Here is a 10,159-nt window from a genome sequence, read left to right as displayed (position 1 = left end):
AGAATTCCACCTTCTTTAGAGTGTGGCTGAGAAAATGAAATGAGATAAAGTATGCTGAGTTCAGCATAATGTCTGGCTCAGCCAGGATTAGCTATTGTTATAGGCCCACACAAAGAGTCTTTTCCTCCTGCAAAAATGGGATCATACTATGCATACGCTCCTGCTTGGTTTGGAGGCAGAATTACGGGGAAAGATTAGTCATAGGGATCCTGAAATTTACATTGGAGATGAGAAGTCTTGCGTTTAGATTCACAGAATTGGTTGTGCAAATGTAGGCTGGGAGAAACCTGGATTTCACAAGCTGAATCGTGGCCAACTCTGCCAGGCGGCTGCATCCCCAGATGCTGAGCTCTCCAAGGAGGGAGGTGATGGGGCTTCTGTAGCCTGGGCTGCTCAGTCATCTGAGGCTTCCATTCCCCCTCCCTTGCCATGCGGACTTCCGACTACCTACCTGGTGCTTTGAAACATTTGGAAACTTCTAAAACTTTCCTCCCTTCCCAATCCCCACCTCCTGCAAACCCCCTTTGTCCTCCAATCTCCCCAGCCACAGCAGAGGCATCAAAATGTGCCATTTGCTTAAACCAGACAGGGGAGGGGTGAGGAATGCTGTATTCTGACTTTTCCCTCCCACAGATCACGTTCTCTTGGCCTTTCCTCCCACAAGTGCCCACTCCACCTCCATCCCACCACCCTGCATTTCCTTCCCCGCCCCACAGCTAGAACAAATGTTTCAGTTTACTTCGGTCTTTTTGAGTAGGTAGCATGATGGGTTGAATGGTGGCATCCCAAAGGATATGTCCAAAGCTGGATTCCCAGAATCTGTGGGACTGCGACCTTGTTTGGAAAAAAGAATCTTTGCAGATGTAATTAAGTTAAGAATCTTGAGATGAAGAGATCATCCTGGATTATTTGAGTGGGTCCTAAATTCACTGACAAGTGTCCTAATCAGAGTCACATGGGGAAGATTTGACAGAGAAAAGGGGCCAGGTGTGGTGGCTCATGCCTGTAATCCCAACATTCTGGGGGGCTTTGCTTGAGCCCAGGAGTTTGAGACCAGCTGAGGCAACATGGGAGGACTTTGTCTCTACAAAAAAATATAAATATAAAAAAAATAAAAATATATAAAATATATACATATAAAAGTTGGGCATGGTGGTGTGCCTGTAACCCCAGCTGCTCAGGTGGCTGAGGCATGAGAATTGCTTGAACCCAGGAGGTGAAGGTTGGAGTGATCTGAGATTGCACCACTGCACTCCAGCCTGGGCGATAGAGCCAGAACCTGTCTCAAAAAAAAAAAAAAAAAAAAAGACAGAGAGAAGGAGAGGAGGCCCTGTAACCACACAGACAGAGATTGGAGCAATGTCCTCGATACACCAAGGAATGCGTGGAGCCCCAGAAGGTGGAAGAGGCAGGGAACAGAAGCTCCCCCACAGCCTTGGGAGGAAATGTGGCCCTGCCCACGCCCGGATTTGAACTTCTGGCGTCTGGAAATGTGAGAGAATAAACCGCTATTGTCTGAAGCCACCCAGTTTGTGACAGTTTGTTATGGCAGCCACAAGAAAGGAATACAGACGATATCTACATATGGTTAAGATGTCAAAATGATGCAAGAGTGGGTATTGAGAAGTTTGCTTTTATAGGTAAACACTTTTATTAGGTCCTTTTGTATTTTTCCTGGGTTTCTTTATATAGATATAAAAAAGTATACAAGAGGAATACATTTGCTTTCCCTGCCCCGTTTAGGAGTGATCTTTTAATTTTACTTTTTTTTTTTGAGACAGAGTCTTGTTCTGTTGCCCAGGCTGGAGTGCAGTGGAACAATCTTGGCTCACTGCAACCTCCCAAGTAGCTGAGATTACAGGTGTGTGCCACCCTGCCTGGCTAATTTTTGTATTTTTAGTAGAGACGGGGTTTTGCCATGTTGGTCTTAAACTCCTGATCTCAAGTGATCCACCTGCCTCAGCCTCCCAAAGTGTTGGGATTACGGGTGTGAGCCACTGTGTCTGGCCAGGAGTGATCTTTTAAAATGTGTATCTGATGCTGTCAGTCACGCACTTAGATGAGATCCAGACTCCTCAAGTGGGCTACAGGGCTCCACTCAGCCTGGCCTCTGTGCCCATCTGACCCCATCCCACGGTCTCCTCTTGTCCTCTAGGCTCCAGCCCTACTGTCCTCCTGCATGAAGATCCCACCCTTCTTCTTCTTCTTTTTTTTTTTTTTTTTTGAGATGGAGTCTCACTCTGTTACCCAGGCTGGAGTGCAGTGGCGTAATCTCGGCTCACTGCAACCTCTGCCTCCCGGGTTCAAGCAATTCTCCTGCCTCAGCCTCCCAAGTAGCTGGGATTACAGGTGCCTGCCACCACGCCCTGCTAATTTTTGTATTTTTAGTAGAGATGGGGTTTCACCATGTTGGCCAGGCTGGTCTCGAACTCCTGACCTCAGGTTATCTGCTTGCCTCAGCCTCCCAAAGTGCTGGAATTACAGGTGTGAGCCACTGTACCGGGCCAGTCCCATCCTCCTTCTGCCAGGTCTCGGTGCCATCCTTGCTCCTGCCTGGACCCCCCAGACCCTTCAGTCCCCACTGTCTTCCTGTAATTCCTACTGAAATTTCATCTCCCCCGAGAAGGCCTCCCTGAACTCCCAATTTAAAATAGCTCCTTTGTTTTTGGCTCTTCTTATCATACCACCCTGTTTACAAAGTGTGAATTCTTGCATTTCACTGAATGTATGCCAATATAAAATTGTCTTGATGATGTATTATGTATTTTTCCTTCTACCTAATACTATAAATATATCTGTCTCTTTGTTTATTCCTCTTCCCCCAACCCTGCTCTAGACTGTAAATTGAACTGGAATCTGTTTTGCTCACCCCTCCATCCTGGGTGCCGGAAACGGTGCCTGGAACATAGCAGGCCCTCCATAAACATTTGACAAATACATAAACGAATACTGAAGGCCAAGTACTTTCTAGAAACCGTGACATACACTAAAGAAAGAGTTCTTAGGGTTTCCCTAAAATAGCTCTCAAATAGCGGGCAGCATTTTGTGTGTCCATGCATTCATTATTCAGGACCACAGCATCCTATTTCACCTCCTTTGTGTGGGCCACTGAGCCATACCGTGCAGCCATTTCAGGGTGCCCTTCCTGCTGTCCCCTTCTCAGAGAGGCAGCTCTCAGGGAGCCTTGGGAACCTTTCTTTCTGAAGCAGAAAAAAGTCTCTCTCCTGAGCCAGCTTCTTCAGGACACAGAAGGAGGTGGAAGATGGTGCCTCCAGAGGGGCTGCTAGTTCCAAGGCCAATGGCGTCTTGGGATACTTGTTGGGAACCCTGAGTCAATTCTGGTGGGTGACATCTCCCAGGGCCTTCTTCTTGGCCAGAGGCAGCTGGGGGATCTCCCATAGGCTGGAGGACCAGATTGAACACTGCTCTTACCAAGCTGGTATGGAAGGTGGTACCCTGGGTTTGCTTCCTGATGTAGCTACTTACCAGTTAGGGGGCCCTGGGCATGCTTCTAACACTTTGAACTTGTCCTCCATCTATAAGGACCAGAATATATACCTCACAGGTTGTTTGTTGTTCTATAAGGACCGGAATAGCTACCTCACAGGTTGATATCACAAATGAGATAATATGTGTAAAATAAATTAACAGAGCTGGGCACAGAGTTAAGGGCCCAACAAATTATAGGTACTTTTGTTATTATTATTATTATTTTTTGAGACAGGGTCTCATTCTGTTGGCCAGGCTGGAGTGCAGTGGTGTGATCACAGCTCACTGCAGCCTCCGTCTCCCAGGCTCAAGCAGCCTTCCTGCCTCAGCCTCTAGAGTAGCTGGGACCACAGGTGCACACCACCACACTCTGCTAATTTTTTCATTTTTTTGCACAGACAGGGTTTGGCCGTGTTGCCCAAGCTGGTCTCGAACTACCGGGCTCAAGTGATCCACCGCCTCGGCCTCTCAAAGTGTTGGAATTAGAGGTGTGAGCCGCCGCACCTGGCCATTATTATCTTAATAACAAGTATTGTCTAACCTCTCTGGCTCTTGTAAAAGCGTAATGACAATATGCCTCTCATAGCAAGGATCAAATGAGGTCATGGGATGGAAAGTGCATTTTGTGCTGGGTTTGGTGGCTCACACCTGCAATCCCAGCACTTTGGGAGGTCGAGGTGGGAGGATTGCTTGATTGCCCAGGAGTTTGAGACCAGCCTGGGCAACACAGTGAAACCCCATCTCTACAAAATACTTAAAAAATTGGCTGGGTGTGGTGGCGCCTGTAGTCCTAGCTACTTGGGAGGCTGAGGTGGAAGGATTGCTTAAGCCCAGGGTGTGGAGGCTGCAGTGAGCCGTGATTGTGTCACTGCACTCCAGCCTGGGTGACAGAGTGAGACCCTGTCTCAAAAAAAATTAATTGAAAGTTCATTTTGAAATGCAAAATCCTACAGAAATGTGTTAGATAATAGTCCCTGATAACATTAATCATGGAAAGTCTTTGTAAGCAAGGAAACGTGTCCTTTCAGGGAAAGCCACAAGAGGGCACCCTCTCCCCCTGCCAGTGCCATGCCTCCTCACCCACTACTCCAGGAGGGCCTGGTCCACCCCTCCCTGTAAGTAAAAGGAGGTACAGCCCCTCCATCTGGGAGGAGCCTGGGCCCAAGGCTCTGTCCTGGGGATTTTTGCCAGACTTGTCACATGGGGTGCCCATTCCTTCTCTATAGAATGGAGGCCCATGGGTTGGCATTGAGGGATGTGTTTGAAAGTGTTACTACTTATAGAGCTGTGCTCAGAAATGGTCTCAACCCTGCATTTCTGCACGTGGGGTGCAGGATCTCATATTTATATGCAATGATGGAGTTTCTTCTTCAACACAGGAGTTCTCTGGCTGTCTTTTTCACAGCTGTCTCTCCAGCCTCAAGCACAGGTAGGCACGTGTAAGTGCTTTAGTGGCACTGGGTGAGTAAAGAGGCTGCTCCTTTACCTGGATATTTACCGTTATCCTGCCCACTCCCAACCCCGAGACCCCCAGGAATCTCAAACCACAGCGTGCCACCTGTCTGTGGGATTCGAGAAGCCCCATCTGACCTGGTGATCCATTCCCCAGGCATGTGGAAAGGGAGTTCTGGAAGGAACCATGTCAAGGACAAGGACTGTGAGCTTTGAGAAAGCCCCAGTGTCTGGTTGGGTCCTGTTTCAAAGCTGAAAAAGGAAGAGGTGCAGCGGCCGGTGGATGGGGCCTGGAGTGCCCCACTCTGTCCCTGCACTCCCTCCCTGGGCTCCTTAGTGGCCTGTGGCCTTGCGGAATCTCAGGCCCCTCAGTAGGGAAGTGCTGCTACCCAGGCCTCCTCTCAGCTCCTTCTGGGATGCACAAGAGAGATGCGGGGACGCCCTTTGCATTTGGGGATCATCAGGTGAGAGGCAGATGTTATGGTTTGTCTCTGTGGCCCCACCCAAATCTCATCTTGAATTGTAATCCCCAGGTGTCAAGGGAGGGGCCTGGTGGGAGGTGATTGGATCATGAGGGCAGTTTCCCCCAGGCTGTTCTCGTGAGAGCTGATGAGAGTGAGTTCTCATGAGAGCTGATGGTTTTAAAGTGTGGCACTTCCTCGCTCTCTCTCTCCACCGCCGCCATATAAGACGTGCCTTGCTTTCCCTTCCCCTTCTGCCATGACTGCAAGTTTCCTGAGGCCTCCCCAGCCATGCAGAACTGTGAGTCCATTAAACCTCCTTTCTTTATAAATTACCCCGTCTCAGGTGGTATTCTTTACAGCAGTGTGAAAACGGACTAACACAGTGGTTTTTCGGGTGGTGGTTTTCTTTCCCCCTGAAAATATGGCAGAGTTTGGAGGATCGTGCCAAGGCGGATAACCATGTGAAAAGTGTCCTCATGTGCTGGCCATGCTGCCTATGGCACAGCTAATGTCCAGTGTTACTGCAGGGCCTGGCTAATGTCCAGAGGCCACTGTGAATCCAAACACCTGTGTGAGATGTGAACTGGCCTTACATTTCACACTCTGTCTTTCTTATTTGACCTGGTCAACCACACCATTGTGACTGACAGAGAGGGGTTGCCACATGGCTAGACCCCAAGTGCCCCAAGAAGCCCTCACTGAGCTTCAAGGGACACTCTCCATCCCCTAACCCTCCACACCAGGGAAGCATGGCTTCTTCCTGGGGCCTCCAACTGCCAGGCTGCTGCTGGGGCCTCCAACTGCCAGGATGTGGGTCCTGACTGCTATTTATGCGGCCTCTGAAAGTGTCTGGCAGTGTGGAGCCACTTGGGGGTGCTTCAGCTGGGCCTGTCAGGTTCTTTCCCTGCCTTCTCCTCCTGCCCCCTTCCCCACATTCCCAGAAAGAAACAGGACAGGAGCCAAGGGCCAGAACTTTATTATTGTCACAGAGCACAGGAGAGACCACTTGGGTCTCAGTGAAGGTTTGCTTTTCCTCTTTTCCAGGGGAAGCTACTGCAAGAAGGCCCACCAGCCAGGCTAGTTCAAATGGGGTTGGGGCCACAACATGATAGTTAAACCCATAAACACAGACTTGATTCGATCCCAGCTTCACAACTTCTTAGCTGTGTGACCTTAGGTAAGTTTGTTAACCTCTCTCAGCCTTGGCTTTGTGGAGTGGAGTGAATAGCAGGGCCTGCTTCACTGGGGTGTTATCAGGATGGAGGGAGACAAGGTCTATGAAAGTGTTTAGCACAGCGCCTGGCAGATCGTGACCAGTCACTGAGTGGAAGCTATCATGATCAAATCTGATTTCTCCACGGTCAGGCCAGCTCCGTTGCTATGGATGAGGAAGAGGGGGTCTCATTTCATAAATGTCTTCAATGTGGCCTGTGAGAAAGACAGCTTGGGACACCTGTGTGAGCTGCCTAGTCCCTGGCAATGTGGGAGTCGGACCCAAACATGAGGGTTCTGGGGCCTTGGCACTTACTACCGTTTCTACAACTCCATGAAAAGCCCTAGCAAGAGTATGGGGAAAGTTCTAATTTTTTTTTTTTTTTTTTGAGAAGGAGTTTCGCTTTTGTCGCCCAGGCTGGAGTGCAGTGGCGCGATCTCAGCTCACTGCAACCTCTGCCTCCAGGGTCCAAGCAATTCTCCTGCCTCAGCCTCCTGAGTAGCTGAGATTATAGACGCCTGCCACCACGCCCAGTTAATTTTTTGTATTTTTAGTAGAGACGGGGTTTTGCCATGTTGGGCAGGCCGGTCTTGAACTCCTGACCTCGTGATCCACCCGCCTCGGCCTCCCAAAGTGTTGGGATTACAGGCATGAGCCACCGCGCCCGGCCAGAAAGTTCTGATTTTGCACCTGGATTACATTAGGTCTTTTGTCATTCAGTCAGTTAGCATTCTCTATAGGCAGTCAGGGAGGCTGACTTTTAAAATTATTTGGGTATTTTTTAGAGACAGGGTCTCCCTATGTTGCTCAGGCTGGAGTGCATTGGCTATTCACAGACACAATCATAGCTCTCAGCAGCCAGGAACTCCCAAGCTCAAGTGGTCCTCCCCCGTCGGCCTCCTCAGTAGCTGGGGCTGTAGGCACTCACCACTGTGCCTGGCTTTTTATTTTTGTAGATTTTGCTTTTGGCTAAGAAATTGCCATAGGCCATTGGACTTGAAATCAGCGCTGGCCCTGCCTTTTGCTGTCTGGGCGGCCTTGGGCTGGCCACTTACCTCTCTGAGCCTCACTGATCCCACGGATCTACGTAAGGAGGGCTTTGAGGATGAACCAGCCTGTGGAACTAAACGAGAGGAAGTGATGGGGGCATTGCTGGTGGTGCAACAATGGAGAGGGTTTCAGTAGTCACTGGCTCAAAAGCGAGGGGGCAAAAGGAACCTCAGTGCGTGTGTGTGTGTGTGTGTGTGTGTATGTGTCCAACGTCTTGTAGCAACGTTAGCAATCACCATGTGTAGGGGAAGAGCCATAGTGTTCCTGGGGTGGGTAGAGGCACCACAAGAGGGCGTTCTGAGTTTTCGTCTTCTCTACCTTGAAAAATTTTCCATTTGTTCTCTGGATCAATTCCAAATCGAACGAAGACTTAACGGTTTTTAGTTTACCTAACGGATTGAATACACTTTTAAAATGAATTCATGTGTGTTTACTAGTTTATCAGTCATGTGGATGCAATACCACAGCCCCTGTCGCAAGGCACATTGGGAAGTGGGTTGAGGGTGTGGTGGAGACAAGAAACGCATGCCTGATGGGTCCTGGTTCAACCGCTGCTCAGCCGGGTGGCCTTGGACAAATTTCCCAAGAGTAGGGCAGTGCTGAAGTTCCCACATCCAGCCTCACGGGATGTTACAAAATAGACACGATGGAAAGAAAAGCAACGCAAAGGTTTGGAACATGGTTCATAAGCCCTCTTACCTCCAGGGACAGCCTTCTTCTTGAACCCTCATCCTGTGCGCCAGCCGAGGCCCCATGGGGGGGCAACTGTGGGGTGGGAAGGAGGCGAATCCAGCTGTGAAACCATGACCTCAAGAACAGTATTTCCAGGAATCCCCATCTTAGCATCTAAGGGATTCCTGGGAAAACTGGACCGTGAGGACAAGGTGGGAGTGAGTGGCCTTCAGTGCCAAGGCCGCCGTGTCCCTAAGGACCAGCTGGAGTTCTCTTCTGCATCCAGCCCCATCTGTAGCAGCCAGGGTAGGGTACCACACGTCGCCGGATGTGGCTCATTGCTCTGGGGGGGAGTAGTGACTGGAACTTCAATTGCCCTGAAAAGTACCAGAAACCCTCTGGCGCCCCCACCCCCAGGACTGCCCTCTGCTGGTTGCATGGCTCATGTGTATTCCCCAGTCTCCTGCCAGAGGGGTGGATTTAAACCAACCATTCAGTTCCTAGCCTGGGTTTGGCAACTTCCTCTCTGATAACCTCCAGTGAGTCACTTAACCCCTGAGCCTTGGCCTTCTTTAATTATAAAATGCATGAGTCTAAGACCTACTGGAGAGGTGAGATGAATAAGATTGGGGGAAGGGGGTAGGAGGAAGGAAGCCTGCAGTATTAATGGCAAGTGTCCGGGTCTGTCTTTGCTAGAAGTGACCTGAGATGTAAAGACAAGATGGGAGCAGAAGTTAGAATGTTCTCCTCCTGCTCCTCGGTCCCAGGTTCCATAATCATATGCAATGGGTAAAAACATGGATTTGAAGGCAGATTAAGGTACAATCTCAGCTCAGCACAATCAATATGTGACTTTAGGTGAGCTGCTTAAATAAGCCTCAGTTTTTCACATCTGTAAAATGGGGCTATAACACCACCCACTTCCCAAGCTTTTGGGGAGGTTAAATGAAACTGTGCTTGGCTCCATGGCTCTCCTCTGCTGCTCATTGTGCATCTGAAGCCTCTGGGAGAAGTCAGACATTTTTGACGTGCCTGGACTGGTTTTGGCAATACCCTGGAGCCAAGGTTAGAAGTACAGAGTGAAGACCCTGACTCAAAAGGCCAGAATTTTTATCTTCAGGGCTGAAAGGGTTTTTAGGAATTGTTTGATCCACACATGATGAATGAGTTTCAGCTGTGAATCAGTACTAGTGGCTTTCCAGGGCTCATTGTTGAGGATTCTGAAGCTGCATCTGAGCATTTCAAGAATGGATGCCTGGCGGGGCGTAGAGGCTCATGCCTGTAATCCCAGCACTTTGGGAGGCCGAGGCGGGCAGATCACCTGAAGTCAGGAGTTTGAGACCAGCCTGGCCAACATAGTGAAACCCCATCTCTACTAAAAATACAAAAATTAGCCAGGTGTGGTGGCTCACACCTGTAATCTCAGCTACTTGGGAGGCTGAGGCACGAGAATTGCTTGACCCTGGGAGGAGGAGGTTGCAGTGAGCTGAGATTATGCCATTGCACTCCAGCCTGGGTGATGGAGTGAGACTGTGTCTCAAAGAAAAGAATGTATGCCTTTACTGACTAGCTGTGTCTGCCATGGGCTCAGAAAGAGAAAGCGGAGGCACGATGCTGGGGAAATGCTAACGCCTCATGCTAAGATGGACACACTGGGGTACACAGAGGAGTCAGGACATGCCCAGACTCGTGAAGCAGATCGTGGCACCAGGGGAACTTGTGTAGAGGAACTTCCCCAGCATCACAAGTGGCTGATAGTATGGAGTCTGGAAACACTCTGTCCTTCCTGGTATGGCCCCCCACAACCCCCTAGCACTTA

The sequence above is a fragment of the Pongo abelii genome, chromosome 4 (assembly GCF_028885655.2).
Source record: "Pongo abelii isolate AG06213 chromosome 4, NHGRI_mPonAbe1-v2.0_pri, whole genome shotgun sequence".
In the NCBI taxonomy this organism is placed as follows: Eukaryota; Metazoa; Chordata; class Mammalia; order Primates; family Hominidae; genus Pongo; species Pongo abelii.
Note: the sequence above shows the minus strand (reverse complement) of the source record.